Below are 15,355 nucleotides of genomic sequence, written 5' to 3' on the forward strand. Positions count from 1 at the left end.
GCCTAACAGCTAGTACACAGAGTAGCGCAGCAGCAGCAGCCACTTTCCCACGTGTGCTCCAGCCTCCAGCCAGCCCCAGAACTTCGACTCTAGATATTTTAGTCTGGACTGGAGAGAGAGCAGGAGAGATAGCTGGAAAGCAGGAAAAACTGGGCATTTAGAGGCTTTTTTGAGGGTGCTCCCCACATATGCAATTTCCACTTATGCACACAAGGGCTTGGAGGGTAACCCCCATGTAAGTGGGGGGACGCCTGTATTGCCCTTCTCCAGTAACAGCTGAGGGACTTGTGGGAGGACCACACTGAGGAAGAAATATGATTGAAACCCACTTTTCAGGAATATGTGACTCAGTCCTGAAACATGTTCAGATTTTCATTTTCCTTGAACTAGAGCTTTGGAGATGTGGAATGATTGAAATTTCTAATGTAAAAGGAAAATAAATTCGTAGACTATGTTTATGCAACACAAGATGTGAGAAGAAAGGCATAAGACCAACACACTTTATCTTCAGGTCACCTTTAAGATTATAATCCATCTTGACACTGAGACACAGTTCACTTTCCAGTTTAAGGCGATTTATCATTTTGCTAAAATCAGTGCTGCATGAAGAAAATATACTCTGAAAATATTTATTTGCAGCCTTTTGCATAATCATTTGCAATGAATGATGTGCCATAAGAAGTCATAAAGCTCTGTTTCGATTGGACAGAAGTTCAAACTCCTTTCCAAAGCTAGAAGCTGCCGGTGTCACTGAAGGATAAATTATTCAACATACTAAATCTTAATCATAAATGTATTATTCAATTTATTAAACTTCAATGTATCTAATTTACGTTTATTGTCACCAGCTATATAAAATTATCAGAGGGCTGGCGATACTGATGCATTAATTTATTTCAGCAGCTAAAATGCTCAAAGCACGTAATACCAACACTAAAAATTGGAGAAAGATTAAAATACCAAGTGAAAGATTATGTCAACTGAAAGAATTGCCCAGTGCTGTTTTACTCAAACCACAATGCCATTTGAAATAAAAGCTTAAAAACCATTTCCTGGAGATGTTTCGGAGAAAGGTGCACCATAACAAAGGAACAGCCACATGATGACTTTGTACACACCTTGGGAATTTATAATTGCATAGATGGCATTGTTAAGATGGCGTTATGTCAGCCTTGATGATCACAGTGTGATGCGAGGAAATAAGTGACCTTTAAGGAATTCAGGGTTCTATAATCAGCAACAAACACAGAGCTTTCATACAAAACAAAAAACGGTGTTAATTCAGTGCAAGCTGCAAACCAGCATAATGTCCACCCTTGGTGGGTAGGATGCTTGGCACCTGTGGGAACATGATAAACCTAGATTTGGTGCTTTCTTTTGTGGTCAGTGAAGTCTAAACCCCACAATGTCCACAAAACTTGGCAACCATCATTTATCTTGATTTTGTCCAGATCCAGTTTTAATAATCCTATTCTCCTCCAGCTGAGGTGATATACTGACTTAATAGCCCACTGTACCCTACACACTATGGGGTTTCGTAACTATACAAGGGCACAGCATGCACGATCTCATTCAGATACACAAACAGGGCAGGACTGGAGGGCTGGGGAGAGCCCTATAGGACCCTGTGGGGCAAGTCCTGAACAAATTGCAACCACTGGTCATCATAAACTCTTGATTTTCTTTTTTCCAGGGAAGATGGCCCCGTGAAAACCTGATAGGTTTTGCTGTTCTGTTACCAACACACCATGCACATCAGCAGTGAAGATGATTAAAAATCAACAGAGAACCATTTCCTCCCACTTGGCTACCAGTGTAGAGAAGCTACTAAGGCTGCAGTCAATCCTTCTAAGTTTAAATCAGTTTCTACACACTCCTTAGCTTCTGGGGCTGTCTCCCACTTCAGCTACCAAAGTTTTCTCCCAACCTGAAAGTAAACTTTAGAAAAGAAAGCACAAGCATCTCTGCCATTCTACTACCTATAATGCATTTCTCCTATAATGAAGCACATCAATATACCACTATCCACTGTTATCACCAGTGGGATACCATGAGCAGTAATATTACTAGAATATATCAGATGGAACTATAACTTCCCTGACTGACATAACCAAGACCCACTGAGTTGGAGAATACCATCAGGGCACTTGATCAAGAACCAAGGCTTTTCATGGCTGGGATGATTTGGGGCTATTACAGGACTTAGACCCCAGATACTTGTTTTATCTGTGGAGACACGATAAAGTGTACTTCCAAAACACACAGCCTACGGTAAGGCTCTTAGCTCATGGCATTGAGAAGTTCTGCTTCCAGAGTATGTAGAGACAAAGGAGGTATGTGAGCATCAAGCCATGAGAAAAAAACAAGTTACTTGCACAATAACAGAATAATTCTGAGTATGAAATTCCATCAAGCAATGCCAAGGATTTTCACAACTTTCCAGCCATAATCCTTTATCTTTCTATGTATCAAGAACATACTCAGAAACATAACGATAAATGGCAGCAACAATGTCATTGTAACACTGAGCAGGCACATTTAGTCTCTGCAAATGAAAACTGTTAAGGGGCTCATTGGACCATCAAGTTAGGTATCTGTATAAAGCCCATTATAGAAGTAAAGAGATGTATCTCTGACAGTCAAAATCTCTTAAAAGTTTTCCTGAAAAAGATGGTAGTTTGGTAATGAAAGGGTTAATTAGCTAACCTGTATATATTTACCTGAATGTATTGTTAGTCCAGAAGTATAAAAGAACTTTTTAAGCTTTTATTTAGGAAACCTCTCTGTAAAGCTGTGAACTTTGATCTGCATTGCACTTCTTTCTGGCAAGCTATGACTAAGAGTCTGGAGATAACAGTAGAAGGTCAACCTTGCACAGAGAGTAACTGTCCTTGCACAGAGAGGAATTGTCTAGGTCACAGATAGGATGGCCTTGCCGGAGTGCGCATGAACCAACTCAGGGCTAAATGTCATTTTGCCTTATATGTACAACAGGAAATGTACAACAGGAAATGTTCCTTATATGGACAAGAGGAAGATTTCTGGGGTGGGAAGATGAGCCAGGGAACTGTCTATAAGAACTGTCTGAAAATTGACTAGTTTTGTACTTGCTTGGCTGTCTGAACACCGCAGGTACCTCTGCATGCAGAAAATAAATCTTTCTCTCTCTGAAGCCAGCAGCCTCAGGTGTCTTTTCTGCTTCCATGTTTTCTCACCGGGCACAACCGTGGGAACCCGTAGGGGCAAATAAGGTTCCAGTAAAAGGTAATTTCTTGAAGGTTTCTCTTTTCCTGTCTTTTTGGGTCTGACAGTTTAAAAAGGATGCCTTGTTAAATAAAGCATGCTTAATATTCTCCAACGTGCCTTCAATCTGCCCCAAGTCAGCAACCTGCAACACAAACACCCTTCTTATTTCAAGACTAAGGAGGTCCTTTATGGTGGACCAGCTTACGCAACCTATAGTGGGGTAGCATGGTCACTGCCATTTTCCTTACAATGAGCCACCACCTCCAATTCAAAAATCTTATATATCAACTAATTTAACAGTTTCAGCTCTCGAAGTCAGCCCAAGGCACTTTGCTGCCCAGGACAAGGGACATGATGCTGTGCCATGCCCCATCCATGCACCAATGATAATCAGACTGGTGGTCGACTCTTTCTTCAACACTGTCTCTTCAGCAGTGTGCTCCACTGCCCCTGAAGGAAACAAGTTAGCTTAAGGAGTGCAGGTGGCACAAACAACTTGAGTCTCCCAACACCTCACCACCACTCCCAGGTCCTGAAGCAGCCATCTCACCCTACCTAATATTAGAGACAGCCCTGATTATGCAAGGTCTTATTTTCAAGTCTCTGAAGAGCAATAAGCCGCCAGCTTCTTTTCTCCAGGAAAGTTTTGGAGAAACTTGGACAAGGTGAAAAATGTACAGAGTAATCAGCATATATACACAAAGGAAACTCACCACACAGATGACAATTAATTCCTTGCAGTATCTTGCTATTATGCATCAAACTGTACGTATCATTAATAAATTATGGCAATGCCCTACCCATGGCTATGATCTACCTACACTGTCAGAGGCACAATATCTCTGCATACCAGTTGCTGAGAATCACAAGTGGGGAGAGAAGCTGATGCACTCGGGTGCTGCTTATGGGCTTCCTACAGGCACCTGGTTGACCACTGTGAGAACCAAATGCTGAACTAAATGGGATTTGGAGAAAGGAATGAGGCACAATCACCAGCATATTGGGGTCATTTACATACATGCATGCTGTATGCATCTTTAGACACAATAACTCCACTAAGTTCCATATGCCAGCAAGGCAAGCCAGTTGTGACCGCTAAGAAAATAGCCAAGGGAATATGTACCGGTATTTCACAACTTCAGATAGTGGTTTGGGAAAACAAATAACTTGGAGCAGACTGTCAAACTCTGCTAATATTCACCCAACTAGAAAAAGGAAACAACCAAGTCTATAGTCTACAGTAAGCATCACTGGTGGCATTGAAGACTGCATTCACACAGTAACTTATTCCATTTCTCTAACTGTTAATTTCTGCATTATATCTGGGCCTACATGTGACATCAAAGCCACTTCCATAAATCTACCAGAACATAGTTGAAGTTTAACATTCATTTTTGTATTACAGTCATACCTTGGGTTGCATTCGCTGCGGGTTGCGTTCATCATGGGATACGAACACGCCGAACCCGGAAGTACCGGAACAGGTTACTTCTGGGTTTGGCGCTTCGCGCATGCACAGAAGCATGAAACCGCGCTTTGTACATGCACAGAAGCGCTGAATCACACCGCACAGATGCGGCACTTCAGGTTGCGCTCTGCTCATGTTGCGAACAGGCCTCCGGAACGGATCCTGTTCTCTACCAGAGGTACCACTGTAATTGCTTCCAGAAAAAAATCCGCCTGCAACCACAATAATCCAGAAAATTGTGGGGTGTAAAGTGATGAAATTTGGGTTGGTACACCAGCACACAGTTCTTTCCTGCCCTTTTCATGAGTGAATTATGGGGAAACAGAAGCACACATGTGCGGAGAGTAGTGATGCTGTTCAATTGTTGGGTCACATCAAGCCTACTGGTGTGAGTGAACTTTAGCATGACATGCTGGTGTATCTTTCAAAAAGCCACAGTTCAGTAATGCAACAAGCACTTCAGGAACGTTAGAAAATGGAACAGAAGCGCTAGCATTATAGTCAAGAAAACTAATGCACTATTCTCTGCAACTGAATGCACTCTAAGACCAGGTTTCAGGGCAGTGGCATACACTTTTAATTTTTTTCATTAGACAGCCTGAGGGAAGCTAATTCTGTGTTTCACACAGAAAAGGGGTTTCAGGAAAAATGATTATTTCCTTATCTCCCAACCCTGTTTTTGGCGAGGTTTAGAGAACCGGAGAAGGTTGCAGGGGATGAGAGGGGCTCCATACAGCTGGTCGCCCAAACAGAAAGCACAGAGCACTGCCAAGATGGTATGTGCCAGTCATCAGGATTCTAATTGGCACCAACAGGGCTGTGGCAACTGAAGCTCACATCTCAGCTGTCAGCACCTGCAGGCATTGCTTCAGGGGAACAGCCTGGAGGAGCCCACTGCTAAGAACTTCATAGTAGGTGGTGGAGGGTTTGGGAGTCATTTTTAGCTACGTGCAGATGCCTGAATCACATATTTGAATGGGGGTGGGGTGGGGTGGGGACGGGGACAGGGACAGGGGGAAATGATTCTGCTTTTCTAGACTATGCTTCCAAAACCATCACTTTAGGTAATTTACATTTAAATGGAATTTGTTCATGGAGATTATTTTTGCTAGTCATATTGCATACTGCTCTCCTCCTCCACCCATCTCCTGCTCTTCACAAAAGTATTCAAAAGTTGTAGCTTAGAAATCTCCCCTCTTCCTCTGTACTTTTAAAGAAAATGAATAGTGATTCATAATATACATTGCCTAAATTTGCACATTTTCTGCATTTCCCCCAACTGTGTTCTCTCCTACAGTACTTCCCCCTCACTTGGATGTTCAATATACCCGACAACCTAGAAGGAGACTGAATTCCAATCCATTGCAAGAGCTTCATTAAGGTCTGCTGACGTGAACAACACATAAGGCCAATGTGACCACAGAAGTGGGATGTTTCTTTCTCAGCTGCCGGACTAGATGGAGAAATGAAAAATGCAGCCGTCAATTTCTGTGTCTTCCTTTGAAGCTGACACTCTCCAAAGTACTGGGGCCAGATCCTCAACTAGTAGTAGAAAGCAGCAGAGCTTGAGTAAATTCACTAACTGAGTGCCATGGAGATATTAAGAGACAGAAACCCTGGTGTCTCCTTTTCAGGCTTTATGTTCTTCAAATGTACATAAGGGAACTAGTCCTTCAGGTTTTCACAAAGATACGTGTTCCTGATTATGACATGAATGTATGAGGCTGTCTGATACAGAGTCAACCCAATGGTATACCTTGCCCAGTACGGGCAGCTCTGCCAGTGATTCAATTTGGCTCTTCTTCCTGCAAAGGATGAGTTATACACTAAGCTATTGCTTGTGTACACGTGCACACACACACACACACACATACACACGCGTAATGAGTGTAATAGGCTCCTCTTATAGAGCATCTCAGGAGAAGGATCTGTTAGTAAATGAACAGCAAGTAAAGATTTATGTTTCCTTTGAACAGATTTTCCCCAAAACATTTGGTGTATTCATTTTTTTTAAGGAAGGGGAAAAAAACATTATTGCTTTACCAATGTATTGTGCAGGCATTTATCTGAACCACCATTTATCAGTTTTAAAAGGAGGGAAACGGGGGGGGGGCAGTTTGGCCCTAGCATTTTCTTCACTTAATCCTAAAAACACACGTCTCTTTATCTAGACCTTAACTTTTCTTCTTAAATGTGAAGGGCGGGGGGGGGGGGAGGAGGTAAGCACCAATCATGAATAAGATCTGGCCATAAAACGCAAAACTAGGAGAAATCAGCTTTGGGGAAATGTGTACAGATAAGGAAGATATACAGAACAATCAAGCATGCAGCTTCAGTAAATGACAGAAAGAAAAATATTGCCTGGAGAGTTAGCCAAGAAGGTTAGCGTTACAAAGCAACAGAATATTGGTTACGACAAAGGAAAGATTCTTGAATATAAAAACTCCTTCACTCAGAAGAGGAGGAGGAATTTAAATGGTTCCAAAAAGGGAATTAAGTAATAGGGCCACAAAGAATAAACTGAGTTTGGATGGGGAGAAAGGAGGGAAAGCCTCCCCCCCCCTTTTCAAAACGTTAGCTATATATTTTTTCCTTGGATGAATGTTGCCTTAATGAAGACTTCATTCTTCCTTTTTCACTTGGTTTCTAGGGAAATAGAATCCCGACATATAGGAATGAGAACAGTGCTGTATATGGTGCTTTTATTCTACAGAGTCACTCCTGCCTGCCACTTGAAATACCCCCTCCCACAATCTGAGGATTGTTGAAGTGAATGAAGGGGGAAATTGCATGCTTCTCTACTCCATGTGGTTCGACTTGCCCATTGCTGGAATATTTTGAGTGAGAAGCATAAAAACGTCCTATTTTTCAGACTTTTCTAGTAATCAGGCTGTCTCGGATGATGTGCATACCAAATTTCTGCTTTTCATGTATCCAAGCGCCTTAACAATTTTGATAACTCCACACAAGACCATTGCATCTTAATATACAATTCCTTTTTGGTTTCTAAAATCAATCTGCATTTATCAAAGATACGCAAACAGTGGGTGAATTCTCAAGGCGTGCTCACAAGTTGTCCGGGGTGGGGAACTCAGCTCATAACACTTGGCCAGAGACATTAATGATTCCCTCAGTGCGCATATCAATGTGTGTGTTGTGGGCAGTGCGATACACACATGAAGGACGCACAGCCTACAATTCTAGTTATCAGTATCCTCCCTTTCAGTTTGACATGAAAGCTTCAAACAAAGAGCATAGGAATATATTGATCATTAGACTTATTTTTAGCTCTAAGTAACAACAGGCCAACACCAGAGATGGGATGCTGGCGGGGTGGGGGGGTGGTGGAGGAAGCAGAGTCTGCAGGAGGTGCTCAGTCCACCTGACTGACTGGGGTTGTTTTCATATCCCTCCTGTCTCCAGATCACAACAAAGGGTTGTATCCAATGAAGATTTTGCACTAATGGAGCAACTTCTACTCATACAACAAAACTCTCCTCCACCCTACACACCCCCATATCTGCTCTTGGGGGGGGGGGGAAGCTCTCCCTGATCCTCCAGGGCAGATTTTAGGTGGGCAGGGGGAGGGAAAGTTGGAGGGAAAGTTCCACTGCATGTGTGGAAGTCATTCCACAAGCACAAAGACTTTGTTGGAAACAAACCAAAACACCAGACAGAGGCCCAAGTCATTGGCAAGAGTCTAACGCAGGCATAGGCAACCTTCGGCTCTCCAGATGTTTCGGACTACAATTCCCATCATCCCTGACCACTGGTCCTGTTAGCTAGGGATCATGGGGGTTGTAGGCCAAAACATCTGGAGAGCCGAAGGTTCCCTATGCCTGGTCTAACGGCTCTTAGTCTGTGGCATGACACAGCTTTTCCCAGATAGTAGACTAAAGTTAGTATGGTGGACTTGACAGCAGAGGAGAAAGTTTTAGACCAATAAGCAGTCTGAAAGAACAGTGTAGCTACCAAGACACCTGGGGGCTATGGGGAGGACTATTTTTCCTGACATCTCCCTTTGCTTCCCAGAATTGCTGCTGGGAGGTCCAAATTACCTCTGGCAATGGTACAAACAAGTGGCACATCAGAGCTTTGGGGAAAGTTAGAAACGCCATAGCAAGTCTTCCAGGATCAAGTCTTTTCAATGGGCTGCTGCTGGTGAGATCACCACCAAAGCAGAACAGTAAGAAGGTCAGGGGCTGTGATATTTGCCTTCTATACGGAATTCCCCATTGTGTTTGATCTTGGGAACTTATTTATCTTGAAGACCATGAATGTGCTTGAGAGGGAATGTGAAAGGAATATGGAGCTAGGAAGGAGGAGCCACTATATTAGTAGTAGCAAGCAGGTGGCAATTGGGTGGGGAAGCAATAACTTTGAATACTTAACTGTGGTTCTCTCAGCCCTAGGGGTCCTGCTAAGAAAAGCCCAGTTGCTTAATGGAAAGATGGTCCTATATGATATTATTCTATGGACAACCTATGGCCCACCAGATGTTGTTGGACTCCAATCATCTCTTGACTATTGACCATGCTGGCTGAGGTTGGTGGCAACTGTAGTCCAGCACCTGGAGGGTCACAGCTTCCCCATCCCTGGTGCATACAACCTCTCATCTGATCCTAGAAGAATATGCCAACCCAGTCTATATTAATAAAATCTAGTTGGATGAAGGAATGTGTGTGAACCTCTCCCAGATATGCAGATACAGTAAGAATCAAGGTACACTGTCAAAGAGGGCCCAGGTATTCATGGACCAGATTCTCATGCACATATAAATTAGTGTACATGGAGAATTCCATTAAATCCCACAAACAGGAGGCTCTCTGGTTGTTCTCATTTGATGATGACTAGAAACTGAGCCTTTAGTGTCACCAGCCCAGTCCTGTGGAACACTCTGCCAACAGAGATTCAGTGGGCACCTTCCATGCCAACTAATAAATGTCTGCTGATAATTTTTCTATTTTGCCAGGCATATACAGACTATTAAGAGTACAACCACCACAATGGTCTGCTGATGCTTGCTTTTAATTCTTTTGGTTTAATTTTTTTTTGCTTTTTATGATTTCATACTATGGTTTGGTTTTATATAGTAATAAACTGCTGTGGTGTATTTTTTATGATACAGTGGTATATAAATAAAGACCACTTACATGCACAACAGACCACTGTCAGTCAGTTACCTTTCCTTCCTAAGTTATACTGGGTAAAGGCTTATGATCACAGCTTTTTCTAAGGATCAATATCTCGGCAAAACAGGACTAGACTCTGTGAGATTAATGGAGGTGGTGGTGGTGGTGGGGAATAAAAAGAAGCACCTGCAACAAGATGTTGTTGTGTGCTGGAAAAGCAAAGCCAGCCAGCTCTGGCAAAGGCTCTCGCCTTTGTTTTATCTGCCTCAAAAGGCAGGCACCTTTTTAAACTTCTTCTGAACCAAGGCAATTAACTCCTGCTCAATGCAAACTCAAAGAAAGCACAACTGTCTGACTTCAAATGAAACACAGAAAACGAGCCATACATGTCCTAGCACTCTTCAGGTTCACGTGAGTTTTAGAATTCTTGAAATTAAAGCAACCAGCCTCTGTAGCCTGCTTGGGTGAGAAATCAATGGGGGACTTGAATGCTAGAAAATTAGGACAGACAAAAGGAAGCACTTCTTCACATTAAAAAAAAAAACCCCAGGGGGAAATTATGGAATTTGCTAGCGCAAATTGTAGTAAAGGCTGACAATTTGGACAGCTTTAAAAGGAGGCTAGCCAGATTCATGGATGACAAGGCTTTCAATGGCTACTAGTTTTGATGGTTGTGTACCACCTCCAATATCAGAGGTGGTATTCCTCTGGATATCAGTTGCTGGGAAGCATAAGCAAAAAACTCAAGTCCTTCTTGTCATCTACTTAGCCACTGTGAGAACAGGATGCTGGGCCAGGTGGGCCTTTGGTCTGCTCCAAAAGGACTCTTCTTATGTTGGTATGCAAGTTGCTTTACTTTCTTGAACTACGTATGCATAAATCAATAAGTAAGGCAAAATTAAAGGTTTAGATATGTGAGCTGCCATTAACAGCTGAAAAAGGAGCGTGTTATATGGCAAAACTATTTCCATGACCGTGGGCACCCATATACCACAAAAAATGACATTTGCTATGTTAGAGGAATAGTGACACATTTACAAAAGGTTATCCTAGTGTCATACTACCTTTAGAAATAACTTTTGCCGTCGCATTACTGTTCACAAGCAATATATATTACACACACACACACATTTCCACATACACACACAGTGTCTACTGTGATATATACAATATGTAAGCATATATGAATTCTATCTAGGCACAGGGACACTGGGAAGCCAGCTGAGCTTATGAAAGTGAGGAGAAAACATGGCAGGACAATACATACCAAAACAGCAAGTGCAGCACATCCTGATATCCCACTGCCTCCCATGTCTCTGTATGTTTTCAGGCTTAAATGTCAGGTGTGCCCATTAAAAATACAGCTCAAAACAACAACAGCCCAGCAGCAGTATAGCAACACCTTTATAAAGAGCAACTGAAAGTTGCAAAGTATCAAGCTAGCATTAGAGTTTGACAAAGAACTCTTCCTCAAATTTAATGTTAAACTAAACTAAATGGGGGAGAAGGAAGGTAGGTTTCTGGTAAAGCCCAGTTTGCAATGTGGGACAGTCTATAAACTGTGATACATACACAATCCCACGCATGTATAGTCAAAATTAATACCCCCTGCATCCATTGGGATTTACTCCCAGGTAAATGAATGCAGGATTCAAGTTACAAGAAAGGAGATTGGCATTAAACATCAGGAAGAGCTTTCTGACTGTAAGAGCTATTCAACAGTGGAACAGACTCTGTCAGGAGGTTGCGGAGTCTCCTTCATCGGAGGTTTTTAAGCAAAGGTTGGATGGCCACCTCTCATAGATGCTTTAAATGATATTTGTGCATTGCAAGGGGTTGGATTATATGACCTTCAGGGTCCCTTTCAACTCTACAATTCTATGGGCTTGGGGGGGGGTGTTGTTTAAAATAAAGGTAACAACTGAAAAGTTAAGGTTTTAATTTATTTTCTTTTTAAATGCTGTAGTCCCATAGAGAAATATGAATTAATATACAAAATATAAATATGGTGTTCTTGTTAGATGGAAACATAGGCATTTCTTACATGGTATTTCATGTGTTTATGGGCCTGCACACACATTTGTGTGCATACTCAAATACATTCTCCAGATTCTAGGCAAATACAGCAATGCAGTCCCATGACTAAGAGGTACTCAACTGGAACTCCAGAAATTCATTTCCAGTTTCCTACACCTCTAGAACTAGTGGCTGAATTCCCTCATTCTATGGCTCTATTCCCAGATGTAAGCTGAAAACGGCCCGTCCTTACATTACAAGGGTGTTAGGAAGATGAACGCACAGCGAGGAGTTCAGATCCAAGAGCACTGTAACTCATTGAAGTTTTTTAAATTGACCAAAAGATAGATGGCAATATAAACACAGGGAGCACAGATGTCTGCTGTGTACACTGGAGGAAAACACCACCATTAAACTGCATTTTGAAAGATTTAATGCTTTACGATGGCTCTGTATGTTCCACTGATTTATTGGCTGGAAGAGATCAGAAGACTGACAGAGGTCAATGAATCGTTTCATAAAGGCTAGAAAAAGAGGAAAAAACATTTCCTTAGTATTTTCAAAGGAGGTTAAGAGGATAAATCAGGGACCGAAACCCATGGAATCTCTCAAGAGCCTCTGAAAAGGGGGGAAATCAAAGCATTAACGTTTTGAAGAAGATTTCATAGAACAGAAATGATAGATGGAAAGAAAAATCTATTAAATGTCTACTATACTGAAGTCATTGCAGGACTATTTCCCTACCGTTTTGCTCCACTTCTTCTTTTTGCTTTGTCCAGTTTTGTTTTAACACTTATAAAGGGAGATGTCTAATCATACATGTTTAATGTCCGCCCCCTAGGTTTTTCCCTTATTTTAAGCAAATGATTTGTATTCACATGTGAAGAACGACAGCACCATCTCAGATTAAAGGTGTCATTATGAAGAACAGCTTTGTTCTAAGAATGATCAAACACATAGATACATAAATGGCTTCCATTTGAAAGCTGCTAGAACAGACCACCACTAGGAGATTCAAGACAGCGATCTGAATTTCCAACTTTGGTCTTTCCAAGCTGTTCAATAAAAGTTTAAGTGGGTTATTACTGCAGAAGAAATACGAAGTAAACAAAATCCTGCTTTTAAAAATACTTTAGCTGCCTTGACTATTATAAGATGCGGAAACTCACCAGGGTAAAGATGTCTGTGAATGATGTCAGAGACAGCCTCCGAAGGTCCAAGGCAATAATTGTCCTCTCTTGTACAACTGTTCAAAGAAGGAGGAGGAAGGAAAGTGGGCATGAGATTAAGACACATGATTTTAACATGGTAATTCTCTAATACACAGATGGATGCATCCAGTTTTCTCATCTTTTCTCATTATGTTTCTATTCCATGTGCAACACTTTATACTGGAGTTGTAACAAAGAGATTGATCTCTTACAAAACAAAACAAAATAGAAATGAAGTATAGCAGGTGTCTATAAAAGGGAGGGTCTTTTCAGTAGTGGATTCCCAGTTGTGGAATACCTTCCCAGCATGGTGTAGGGAGCCAGCATGGTGTAATGGTTAAGAGCGGTGGACTCATAATCTGGTGAACTGGGTTCGCTTCCCCGCTCTTCCACATGCAGCTGCTGGGTGACCTTGGGCCAGTCACACTTCTTTGAAGTCTCTCAGCCTCACTCACCTCACAGAGTGTTTGTTGTGGGGGAGGAAGGGAAAGGAGATTGTTAGCCACTTTGAGACTCCTTCGGGTAGTAAAAAGTGGGATATCAAGTCCAAACTCTTCTTCTTCATCTTCTTCTCCCTAGAGAGACTCACCTGGCACCTACATTGCAGCATTTTTAGTGCCATGAGAATATATTTTCATTTTCCCTGTATTGTCTATCTTTTAGTACTTTTTCCATCCTTTCCAGTTACAGTGCAATCTGTTGCTGGTTTTACTCTAGTTTTATTTTCACAGCATCATCATGTGTAAAGTTACCCTAAGCGGTCCTAGTTTCAAAACAGAACTATGCCATCCCTGTCAATAAAGGATCATATTTTCATTAAGAAAATTTTGTTCATAGCATTTCAGAAAGAGCGCATGTCTTTGGCATTGTTGCCACAAGTATTTACAAAAGAATATCCCTCTCCAGCATCCCTGCTTGCCAGGCTCCTGGCCCTCCGATCCCCTTGTCTACCTGTCTGCATTCCTGCTTGAATTTCCCAAAATCACTATTGCAGCTTCGTTGACACAGACCCTGGCCCTACTGGACTACAAACATCCAGTGTTTTCCTCTGAGCCCTCCTCTGAGATATGCTCAGCTCTTAACTCAGGTTCCAATCCTGGCAGCTCTTCCATTTCCATCACTCTGCATGCCTGGCGAATTACAGCCCACCAATGAAAACAGTCTTCAGTTTTGGCACCTCCCCTTCCGGAAATTAAATCAAAGACACTTGAACATCACAGGTGACAAGCACCATCGGCATAAACAAATTATCAGCAACTTTATATCACTGGTATTAACTTTTACAAATGAATACAAGGTCTCTCACCAAATCCAAGCAATCTAACACTGGTCCCATAAAAAGCATTTGGTGTCATACTGAGCCAGATGTTTGATCAAGAGCTGGAGAAAACAGTACTTCAGTGGTGCATTCTCTTTTAATTACTACAGAGTTATTTTGCTTAGGATGCACCAGCTCACATACGGCATCCCATCTTCTCAGTCACCTTCCGTGCAATCTACAGATGCCCTCCCCACTCTCCAGCTGTACAGTTGGTACTGTAAACAGCTGAGGAATGTGATGAGCAAGAGGCCCTTGGAATCTCAACATGACAGGAGAGGAGGCAGGTAGCAGTAAGAAGACCATGGCTGGCTGCAAGGTGAATGCCAACTGTAGCCTCTCAAGCACTTCTTTACTGCCCCTGCCCCTGGAAAACATCAGTCTGTTGAGGAGCCAGAAGATTGAGCAACCAGCCCCATCCTAGAGAGCAACTGTAGAGATTTTGCTACATCTGTAGCTGTTTCTAGGGAAAAGTCTACTGTCTGGGCAACTGTTTGCGGATGGCATTTGAGTTTGTGAGGACAGCACACACGGAACTCATGAATGTGTAACGTGATTCGCAGTACACCTGCTTTCTGCTATTTTATAATTTCTGCTATTTTATATTTATTGGATTGGTTTATTGTATTTTTGTGTTTGTTGTAGTTTTAGTGTTCGCCGCTTTGAGGACCGTAGCCAAAAACATTTGGCAGTTTCAGGTGCTAAACTGGTGTAGAAAACCAAGGTAGAAACTAGGTAACAGAACGTTCCCAGCCCTTGTTAAGCAAGGCCAGATTGTTGTCTCTGACATTTTGTCAGGCTGTAAATCAAACAAGCAATGAGGAAACTCAGTAAGATACCCCATAAAGCCTTTTCATTTTATGCGGGAAATTAATGAAGTTATTATGACGTGTCCTCAGAGAGGACGTAGCTGTCTGACAAATCTTTAAGTCCTTTTGGGGAAGAACAGGGAATCTTAGTATCA

General features: G+C 42.1%; 1 protein-coding gene across 3 annotated transcripts in view; it reads right to left on the reverse strand.

Moving 5' to 3' along the window:
* Window positions 1-15,355, reverse strand: part of TSPAN4 (tetraspanin 4) — a 504,940-nt gene that overhangs the window by 377,863 nt on the left and 111,722 nt on the right. Inside the window, exon 2 of one of the 3 annotated variants that reach the window (XM_033155489.1) lies at window positions 13,032-13,108. The exons of 1 other annotated variant lie outside the window; for it this stretch is intronic. The gene's annotated coding sequence lies outside the window, so the exon portion shown is untranslated. Of the gene's footprint in view, window positions 1-11,113; window positions 11,233-13,031; window positions 13,109-15,355 lie in introns of those variants that run through there. One more of the 3 variants, XM_033155466.1, reaches the window with a different exon arrangement.

Source organism: Lacerta agilis, chromosome 1, assembly GCF_009819535.1.
Source record: "Lacerta agilis isolate rLacAgi1 chromosome 1, rLacAgi1.pri, whole genome shotgun sequence".
Taxonomy (NCBI): Eukaryota; Metazoa; Chordata; class Lepidosauria; order Squamata; family Lacertidae; genus Lacerta; species Lacerta agilis.